Source organism: Schistocerca americana, chromosome 5 (assembly GCF_021461395.2).
Source record: "Schistocerca americana isolate TAMUIC-IGC-003095 chromosome 5, iqSchAmer2.1, whole genome shotgun sequence".
Taxonomy (NCBI): Eukaryota; Metazoa; Arthropoda; class Insecta; order Orthoptera; family Acrididae; genus Schistocerca; species Schistocerca americana.
The window spans coordinates 73,051,948-73,062,540 of NC_060123.1; positions in this window are offsets into that span (position 1 = coordinate 73,051,948).

A 10,593-nucleotide genomic window follows, 5' to 3' on the forward strand; every position below is an offset into this window, starting at 1 on the left:
GGAGTGAAGACTGTTTCTTAGGAAGACGTCAAGTGCACTTTGTCTGCGTTTTCTTTTTAAATTGTTATGTGAAGTCTTTGAAAAATACTAGGGCTCCCGTGGCAGGACAACGGTACTGTTCATAATGTACACTTCGTCAATTTAGAATTATGTTTAAACTTGCTGTTATTGTGTAGCCACAATTGTAAACGTCGACGCAGTGGGAGCGTAGGGGAGATAATGTATGCTTGTCAGGGTGTTTGTCTCGACCTTCTCACCCTGAATGTGCGGATTAAGTAGTGGGCAGCAGGAGCAAGTTTATCAATGCTCATGTGGCAACCAGATACATTTATTAGTCTCGAAGAGAGTACGGTGATTTCGCAGTCCCACATCTCTAGCGGGCAGGATGGGCGTGGAACCCTCTGTCTTTGGCAGTGGTACGGCGTCAAGATCCCGGCCATTGCTGAAAGCAGCATGGCTTAGCTGGGAGCGGAGCGTTCTCGTTGAGTAGGTACATCAGCAGCAGGTGATGCTGAACCAGCGCTGGCGATTGGGTGGTGTGAACAGCATGTGTGGCAGTGACTCACGATAGAGGTGGTGGTATCGAAGGAGCAACCTTGGGCCACCGAAGTCTGGTAAGTGGTTTCGGCGTCGCCATTTACTAAACGAATGGTGGCAAGTATTATCTTGGTTGTACCCTCGGCCCTTGGGTGTTGATGCCGCACCAACGGGAAGTTGTCCTTTTGAATGCTACTAAGTGACGGTAATTACTGCACCAGCAGACGTTGATTGAGCGAAGATCCGCTTTTATGGCTCGGTGGGCGCTATGTATGAGCTCTCTGACACTGTGTGTTGTCTTGTACACACTTTAGGCCCCATGTAGTCACCATGTTGTTATGCTGGAGCGGCGTCCGGGTTTCCTATAATACCAGTGCTTGGCGGATCTTAGTCACACCGACACATTGTGGCATGACAAGTGGATAAATGATGAAAAAACTGCATGCAGCAATTTGCGGCGTTTATGCAGTCACCAGGCAGTGACATGTAAGGTGTTGGGCTACAATTAATAATTATTTTTGTCAGTATACAAATCAAACACAGACGGGGGTTGTACTCCTGAGTTGGATGCCGTTACCATATTATTGTGTACACTGCTCACCTTTGTCCAGAAACTGGGATTCATGCAGGTAGACGACGCCGATGCAGTGAGAGCAACAAGCGCAGATTTGGGAACATGAAACTGACTACTGTGGCAGTTGAGATGAGCAATTACTAGCAAGAACTTTTCAGAAGTACAACGGTCTAGGAACAAATCAAAATACAGATATGAGTGGAATAACAGAAATCGACCCAGAGATTGCACGATTACTGTATTTCATGATGTGAAATGTAGCATAATATGGATTAAAGAAGAAAATTCTGGAGAGTGTAGAAGCTACCAAAGCAAAATACAAGGAGTGACATGCGGTGCTGCAAATTATGTAATGAATGAAAAAGGATATTCAGGGGAACGTAGAAACTCACATTACTAACTACGACATATTTCAAATAAAATATGTAGCAATAAATACAACAAGAAAATCAATAAAGAGAATCCATTCTGAAGCAATAGATAATGATGGCATCAGCATAACCATGATCAAGAATGTTGCCTGTAATACATCCTAACTTATTAAAAACGTATGTGATGAATAAAGGAGAAAAAAAAGTTGCACTTTAATTTCTCTAAACTTGATGAAAAATATAGAAGAAGAATGGTTATTGCGATTCCGTAAAGTTTTGCTTGGAAAGTGCTTAAAGCTGCATACGAGGTTCATATAAGTTGGATTATACGACACTCTTAAAAGATTGATGTCTATGTAATAGTGCATGTAGTTGAAGTCGAACGTCTCACGATAATTACTATTTGCTTAAAGATGTGGCTAGCTTTGTAAGAGTGTGACGATGACTGTTCTCTTGGGCAGCATATTAAATAGAACATGAGCTATCTTATTTTCAGGATAAATGTGGTTCCTGCATATAAGGCTGGTGATGAACTAGTAAGTAGTTGAAAATAGTAAAAGAAAATGAGCTGCGTCTTCGTTTAACCTAAGCGGCTCACTGCGACCTGGTGTATCAGACATAATTTAAAATTCTGACCGTATGTGCTTGTATTGCTTGCACATTTTACTTCTCTCGATTAATGAAGCCAGTTTTTAGATATTATGTCGGCGCCGCGCCCTGCCTTAGGCGAACTTAAAGAATGTTCCAACAATGGTGGCCAACAATTAACGTTTATTTGCTACACTTTTTTTTTATTCGTGTCAGAAGCACCATGGATACAGGAATATAAAAGAATGAATAGCACACAGAAAAAAAATAATTAATTACAGGCATATGAAAATATATATAAATATATATACAAATATGTATGCACAGAAACAAAATCTTATAGCCATTTGGCCCATAAGCGGGCTACGTCGACAGCATTTGCGGTTGCCAACACCTGATCCTCTAAAGTGCAGTGTGAAGGATATTCAGGGCAGTTATACATGTGCTGGGTCGTCTGCACCTCTCCACAGCCGCCGAGATTAGATGTAGTAGAATATCCCCACTTCAGAAGGTTATCTCTTGACCGTGCAGTGTTGGTGCGTAGCCCGTTTAGTGATCTCCAGACCACCCAGTCCTCATCGTAACCTGGTGCCAATTCTTCCTTTGGTTCCATCCAGTGCCCTTCTCCCGACCGCTTCCATCTCGCCACCCTAGATCCGGGTTGGTCGCTAAAATCTTCGGTTGCTCTGAGAAAACTGCGTCTAGATTTCAAGCGTTTGGTGGCTGGCTGAGTTTTGTGGAGGGGGTGGCTCTCTGCCATCTCAGCCCTCGCTCTTTCACTATAGGCTGCCGCTTCTCTTCGCACTGCAGGAGGTGGAATCCCAGCAAGATGGTAGAGCTTGTCTGTTGGCGTCGGTTTCAGACATCCAGTGACGAGCCTGCAGGTCTCGTTCAGAGCAATGTCGACCTGTTTAGCGTGGGTAGAGTTGTACCAGACACTGCTTGCATATTCGCCTGCTGGGAAGCAAACTGCTAGTGCTGTGGTCCTCACTACCTCTGGCTTTGCTCCCCAGGAGGAGTTCGTTATTTTCCGAAGAATATTATTTCTGCCGCTCATCTTCATTTTGGTGTTAATACAGTGCTGTTTATACGTCAGAGCGCTGTGTAGGGTTACTCCTAGGTATTTGGGGTTAACGCAGTGTTCGAGGAGTGTGTCCTTCGGGAAGACACGCAGCTTACGGGATGCCTGTATGTTACGGAGATGGAAGGCGCAAACTTGTGTTTTGCTTGGATTCGGCTTGAGTTGATTGTCGGCGTAGTACTGACAGAGCATGTCTAGCGCATCCGTGAGCTTTGTCTCAACATCCTCAAAGGAGTCACCCTGTACGGCCATAGCACGGTCATCGGCGTAGATATAATTTTCCGTGCCAGCTGGCAGTGGTTGATCGTTGGTGTATATGTTAAAAAGTAAGGGTGCCAGTACGCTGCCCTGAGGGAGACCATTTTTCTGGGCCCGCCACCTGCTATGCCTCCCTTGGAATTCCACAGAGAACCTACGGTTCTCTAACAGACTTCTAACTGTGGATGTGAATTTAAAGTCCCTGGTAATGGCATACAGCTTCTTCATTAGCAGACGTCCGCCCCAGTAGCTGAGTGGTCAGCGTGACGGATTGCCGTCCTCTGGGCCCGGGTTCGATTCCCGGCTGGGTCGGAGATTTTCTCCGCTCAGGGACTGGGTGTTGTGTTGTGTTCATCATCATTTCATCCCCATCCGGCGTGCAGGTCGCCCAATGTGGCGCCGAATGTAATAAGACCTGCGATATGGCGGCCGGACCTGCCCCGCGAGGGGCCTCCCGGCCAATGACGCCAAACGCTCATTTCCATTAGCAGACGTAAGTTGACGGTGTCATATGCGGCTGTCAAGTCTATAAAGGCGACACCGGTTATTTTCCGGTTCTCATAGCCGTCTTCAATCGGCTGCGTGATGTTAATTACCTGAGATGTAGTGCTTTTCCCTGGGCGGAAACCTGCTTGTTGGGGGATTAGGTAGGGTTCCATGGCACTGGAGAGGCGATCCTGGAGTATTCGTTCAAAGATTTTAAAGATATGGCAGAGAAGTGATACGGGTCGGATATTTCTGGGGTCATCAGCATTTTTGCCTGGTTTTAAAATGGCAATAACTTTAGCCTTCCTCCAGATTGTGGGAATCTGACCTGTTTCCATGCAATTGTTAAACAGTTTCAGTAGCCATTGTTTAACGTTGGGACCAAAGTGTTTAATCTGTTCAACAAAAATCCCGTCCAGGCCCGTGGCCTTCCTTAGCTTGCATTTCGCTATGGCCTTATCCAGATCTGCCATTGTGAGAGGGCTGGCCAGAGTTGAATTTTCTTGGTGTTCAATCCTGACTATTTTGGTCTCCGACTTCCTGATTTTGGTGTCGGGTTTCCCATTCTTGAGAAGCTGGTGGGCTATTTGGTCGGCTGTGACGGGAGCATGTCCTGGAGAGAAAGTCGGATCATTGTTGAGACGTTTAAGGAGTGTCCAGGCTTTCTGACTGCTCCTTTTCATGTCCAATTCCTCTATTGTCCTCAGCCATTTCTCTCTCCTGGTTTTGGCTAGTGACTCGGTTAGCTGCTCGCCCGCAGTGATAGTTTCCGCGGATAGAGGGTTTGCGTCAAACAGTGTCAGGTATTGCTGCAACTGATCCTCTAATTCTGGCGTAAGGCCTTCAACATAATTGCTTCTGCATCCTCTAGGGATCAATTGCTTGGAATACCACGGCACAGCCTTCACGAAATTGTCATAGAATCTTGGTTCAGGTGGTAGGTTGTTTACAGAATCTTCCATGAGGTTTTGAAAGGTTGACCATTCTGCTTTCTTAAAATTGTACCTACGGCGAAAAGGTACGCTATGGGGTTTAACAACAGATGTGATCTGGCACATTATTGGACGGTGCTGGGTGTTTGGTATTGGTGAGCAAACTCCTTTTGAGCATTGGGACGTTACTTGATGGCTAACGAAGATGAGGTCCGGGTTATAACTTCTCCCCCATCTGCCACTGTTGTAGGAAGCAGGCAGTTTATTGTCATGTATCAGTTTTAGGTTGTTTAGCTCGGCTCAGCAGATCACAGCCGTGCCATTGTCGTCGTCTTCTTGGTAGCCCCACTGCGTACTGTGGCTGTTGAAATCACCGATTACAAAATTAATTCTGTCTTTATTAAAATTGTTTACGTTGGAGCTGGAAAAGTCCACAGTTGGTGGTTTGTACACTGATGTAACAGTGCAGTCACTAAGTTCAATGGTTAGCACTTCAGTATCATTGATGTCGTTTATACCGCGTGAAAGGATCTGTATGTTTGGCCTGGTAAAGATTATGCTGCCATGCTGTCGGTGTGGCCTTTCAGCTACTAGTCGCATGCCGTTTATCTTGGGTCTTTTTAGTGTACTATCTCTGTGAGTTTCTTGTAGACACAGGACGTCACATTTCTCTTTCTGACAGAGGTCTTGTAGTAGACGTTCTTTGCATGCAGACAGGCCTTCAATATTTACAGAGATAATCGTCAGTGCTGGGCCTGATAAGGTTCTTTTCTGTAGGATTGTCATGTTGCTTCTGGAGTGAAAGGATCAGCCGGTATACAACCGCCCAGGGGACGCCCGAGTATGTGTATTGCATTCACATACTCTTCGTGGAGGCTCCTTTCTTGTCCCCCATTTGCTACACTGATAAATGGCTATAGCTCGGAGGAAAGGTGCTCACATACTTATGAAGCCGGCCGGAGTGGCCGTATGGTTCTAGGCGCTACAGTCTGGAGCCGAGCGACCGCTACGTTCGCAGGTTCGAATCCTGCCTCGGGCATGGATGTGTGTGATGTCCTTAGGTTAGTTAGGTTTGATTAGTTCTAAGTTCTAGGCGACTGGTGACCTCAGAAGTTAAGTCGCATAGTGCTCAGAGCTATTTGAACCATACTTATGAACATTAAACTAAATCAGCTATTTTATGTTAACGATGATGATGGTTAGGACAACACAACACCCAGTACCTGAGCGGAGAAAGTCTCCAACCCAGCAAGGAATCGGACCCGGGCTCTTAGGATTGACATTCTGTCGCGCTGACCATTCAGCTACCGTTGGCGGACACGATCAATAATTATATTCTGAGATAACAGAAATTATTACATCACAGATCTTTCCATCCACGTAAAAAGAACTCGAACAGAAGTAAGTTATCACTGGCACCACAGTCTTCAAACAATTAGTGTTGACAATGAACAATGCATTGTCTTTGATTCTGTCGCTTAGCAACACGACTACTACCTTAGTTTATTAGATTTTGTGCTTTTTTCACTTCATTTCTTTCTACACACAGGAAAATATTTACTTAGCTCTTTTTCCATTCTCAGGCGACAATACATGCCGACAGATTAGTACCTGTTTAACAGATACATTTAATTTTCTCTCGTGAGTGTAATGTAACCCCTCCGTGGTAAAGAAGCAAAGTCCATCTATTCTTAAGTTCGAATATCGACCTTTATGTTCTTATCAGCAGAAAATCTGCATGTTACTTGTATCCAATGCTCTGGAATATATTGTTAGCGACCAACTAATGAAAAAACATGCCAATTTAACTTACAACACTAATACACGTCTCATTTCGTAAACATCATAGCACAAAAAATGCATTAAATAAGGTAACAGATGACCTGAAATATACTATGGAGAACCCTAAGGCCACAAAAATTAACCCCATTAGACTTCATCAATGCTTTTGATACTGTGAATTAATACATACTGCTCATAAAATGCGGCAGTTACAATTTTAGTACATCGAATGAAGTGATCTGAAGGCTACTTTAAAATCAGACTGCTATGAATTGTTTGAGGGAATAAAAAGTTGGGCCGCGCGGGATTAGCCGAGCGGTTTAAGGCGCTGCACTCCTGGACTGTGCGGCTGGTCCCGGCGGAGATTCGAGTCCTCTCTTGGGCATGGGTGTGTGTGTTTGTCCTTCGGATAATTTAGGTGAAGTAGTGTGTAAGCTTAGGGACTGATGACCGTGGCAGTTAAGTCCCATAATATTTCACACACATTTGAACATTTTTTGAAAAGTCGGCCTGGAAACACGTCTTTTCAGGAGTGCACCGGGGCCAGTCCTTTTCCCACTTTCATTTTCCTTGTATTCTGTTACGTGTCAGTTTTATCCTACACTGTCCCATAAACTGTTTAACGATACAGTATACATATCTGACCAGTAAATCGTGAGAAATCATTAACGCTGCATGTAAACAGCAAGTATTAATAACAAATGCCGTAACTGCAATTCTAATTGACTCTCTCTCTTTTAGTTGAATCGAGGAGTCTTGAAACGCACGGAAGCCTTTGGTCCTTAGCGGGCTAACGAAGCCGATAAACGTTTATTGTGCATGAAGTGAAAAGATTAACTTTTAGCAAAGATAAAGATCTGAAGAAGGTAAGAAAACACAGTGCTGCTAGTGTGGGACCAGCCATTAGGCTGGAAGGAGGCCATCTGAAATGTTTGTTCCAAATGCAGTAAGATGACGTCTGATTGGCTCGTAGTAATTATTTTGGTAATGTGGCAGAGTCCCTCTAAGTGTATACGCGGATACTTTCTCACTGGCCATAACTAGAAATATGTAAAGTAGTGGGGGAGATTTCCTGCTTTCTACCGCGCTCCAAGGGAGGAATGTGAGTCATTGGTTGACCATGGCCAGATTTGTAAGAGAAAGGAATTTAGTAGCCTGTTTGTTGAATTATTATTGGTCGGAAATCGCAAAGTCTGTGAAAGCTGGATGGTGTAATTTCGACGCTGGCACAAAGAGGTAAGTTTTTTAGATCAGAGTAAGGATGAATTGCTGCCATACAATGAAGAGAACACATCTGTTCGACATCACAGAGCTGTAGAACAGAATGGCTCCAACTTAGAACAGACCTCAGACGTCAGGGCTGAACGTAGATTTCCCAGCTACTGCTGCAGCCATTTTCTGTTCTTGTACATCACTAGAGAGGTAATAATGCGCTGTATTTGCTTTCACTGGGACGAGCCCAACATGAAGTTATTTATACTCCATCAAAGTTTCGTTTCGCTGATTAATTTTTACAGCAAGCTTACTATACCGACTACGCTCTTAGGGGCGAGTACTGGTGTTTGTTCGCGCTTTTCAGTGACTTTTATTTAACCCATAAACAGACGGACTGTGCCATGGCTTTCCTATGTTCTCACAATCCCTTGTTTACTTAATAATTGATAGCATTCGTTATATAATGGACCAAATACTTTTGTTGTCTTTTGGTAATAAATCTGAATGATGTAGTGAGCATTAATTTCTATTCGTATTTTGATGGCTCCCATTATCAACACATCCATGGGGCGTGTGGTACATATATCGTTAAATTTTAATGCTTCACTGGGCAGTCTCTACAAAATTACTTACGTAAGGCATTATCCGTTGTGCGACCTAGTTTTGTTTTAAGAATAAGAATCTATCTACAACTGTAGGTTACCTGGTATAGATTATGTAGCATCTTAGCTTTACGCTAAATTACACAAATGACACCTCATAAGTTCAATGATATTTTGACTGCTTTCTCTTGTAAATATTATATTTTAAAATATCGAAGATCTCCAGGTTTAAGCAAGTGCAAGAACTGAAGAAACGATTAGGGCCAGCATCCAGATGAATGATATCCCTTTTTCAATGATAACATGCACAAAAACCTGGGGCTTGAAGTGGACGCAAAAGAGTTAGAAGTAACTCTAATCTGCAATCAGAAATTAATAAGTTCAGAATTCCTCAGAGAGTGGCTTTCAATTCAGCTCGAAGATATTCTAGTACCTTATCTGACAAAAGCGGAGGACTTTGATGAAAGTTGGATGAGTTTTGAAACAATTTCCTTAGGATGCTAAACGTACACTCTTGCAACAACTAGTTTTACCGATCTTCACTACTGTGATGCAATCAAATACGACACGAGTAATTAAACGTTAGATGGGTAGAACTAATCATGAATGCCAGTGTGCGTCACATGTGCAACATTCGTCTTTAGCTCTCTGACCGTGTCAAGGCTCCATACAACCAATTAGGATGTTTACGGCGGGACAAGGCACTTGGCTGCCATACGCTGTGTCGGCTTCATCTGCTCATCAGTGTGCAAGCCTAACGGTACATCACTTGAGAGATTAACTGCTTGCCATCTCATCATAATCGCAATTCGTATCGGACACGCAATTTGTGACCATTCATGTAAGAGAAAAATTCTCAGACATCTCCTTTTCTGCTATCCGTAGCTGACCTGCACTCTGCCCACAAAGTAAGCGCCCTATTGCTGAAATAGTTCCTTCTGTCAGCCTCAAAACATTTCCCCCATATTAACGTATATGGCCAATTTAATCTCTGTCAGACAGTGAAGCCAGTGCGCTATCGTTTCCTAATTACGTTCTTTCACTTTTCCTTTCTGTGTGAGCGACTGCACTTCATTCGCCCACGTATTCTTTAACTATGTGTTTCACATTCCTTAATCTCTCCCGATTCTTCCAGTTCCTCTCAAGCCAAGTACTGCTAGAAATGGTAATTAAAACCTAAGTAACTTTCACTTATTTTGTATTTATCATAAATAAATATAATCTGTATGAGGATTTTATCTATACTACCGTAACTTTAAATTTATAAGTGTAGTATAAGATGATTAGTGAAACACACTCTAATGCAGGAATCACAGTAGACCTTGAAGGAATTACCGGGATGAAACTGAAATGCTTAGATGTGACGTACATGTACTAACAAACAAATTATTATCGTTACAGAAGAATTGGATGAGAAAGAGCTTCACAGATTGAGAAAGTCAATGATATGTTAGTCCACCTCTCGCCCTTATGCAAGCAGTTATTTAGCTTGGCACTGATTTATGGATTTGCTGGACGTCCTCCTGAGGCATATCATACCAAATTCTGTCCAAGTGGCGCGTTACATCGTCAATTTCCGTAGATGGATGGAGGGCGCTGAAAATAGCACTCCAAAAGTTCTCGCTTTTGGAGGGATTCGGCGGCCTTACTGGCCAACGTAGGGTTTGGTAAACACGAAGACAAGCAATATCAACACTCGCAAAGTGTATGGGGGAGAGAGGCATTACCTTACTGATATGTATTCCCAGGATGGCTTGCAATGAAAGACAACCAAGCGCGGCGTGGAATATAGTCGAAGTACCGCTGAACTGCAAGGGCGCAGCGGATGAGAACCAAGGATGTCCTGTTATGAAATGAAATGGCACCCCAGGCCATCACTCATGGATGTGTGGCTGTAGGGCTGGTGGCAGTCAGGGTGGTATCCGACCGCTTTCCCGGGCGTCCCCAGACACGTCTTCGGGCTAGAATCCCGTTATCTGGAGTAGAATTGTTTTCAGTGATTAGTCCCGCTTCGAACTGAGCCCTGCTGACTAGCGCAAACATTTATTGAGACGCCATGGACAGCGGAGGGCTTCCAACCTCACTGTCATCCACCATACGCCCCAACTGCTAAGACGTGATAGTCCGGGGGGGGGGGGGGGGGGCATTTTATTTGATAGCCCCACCT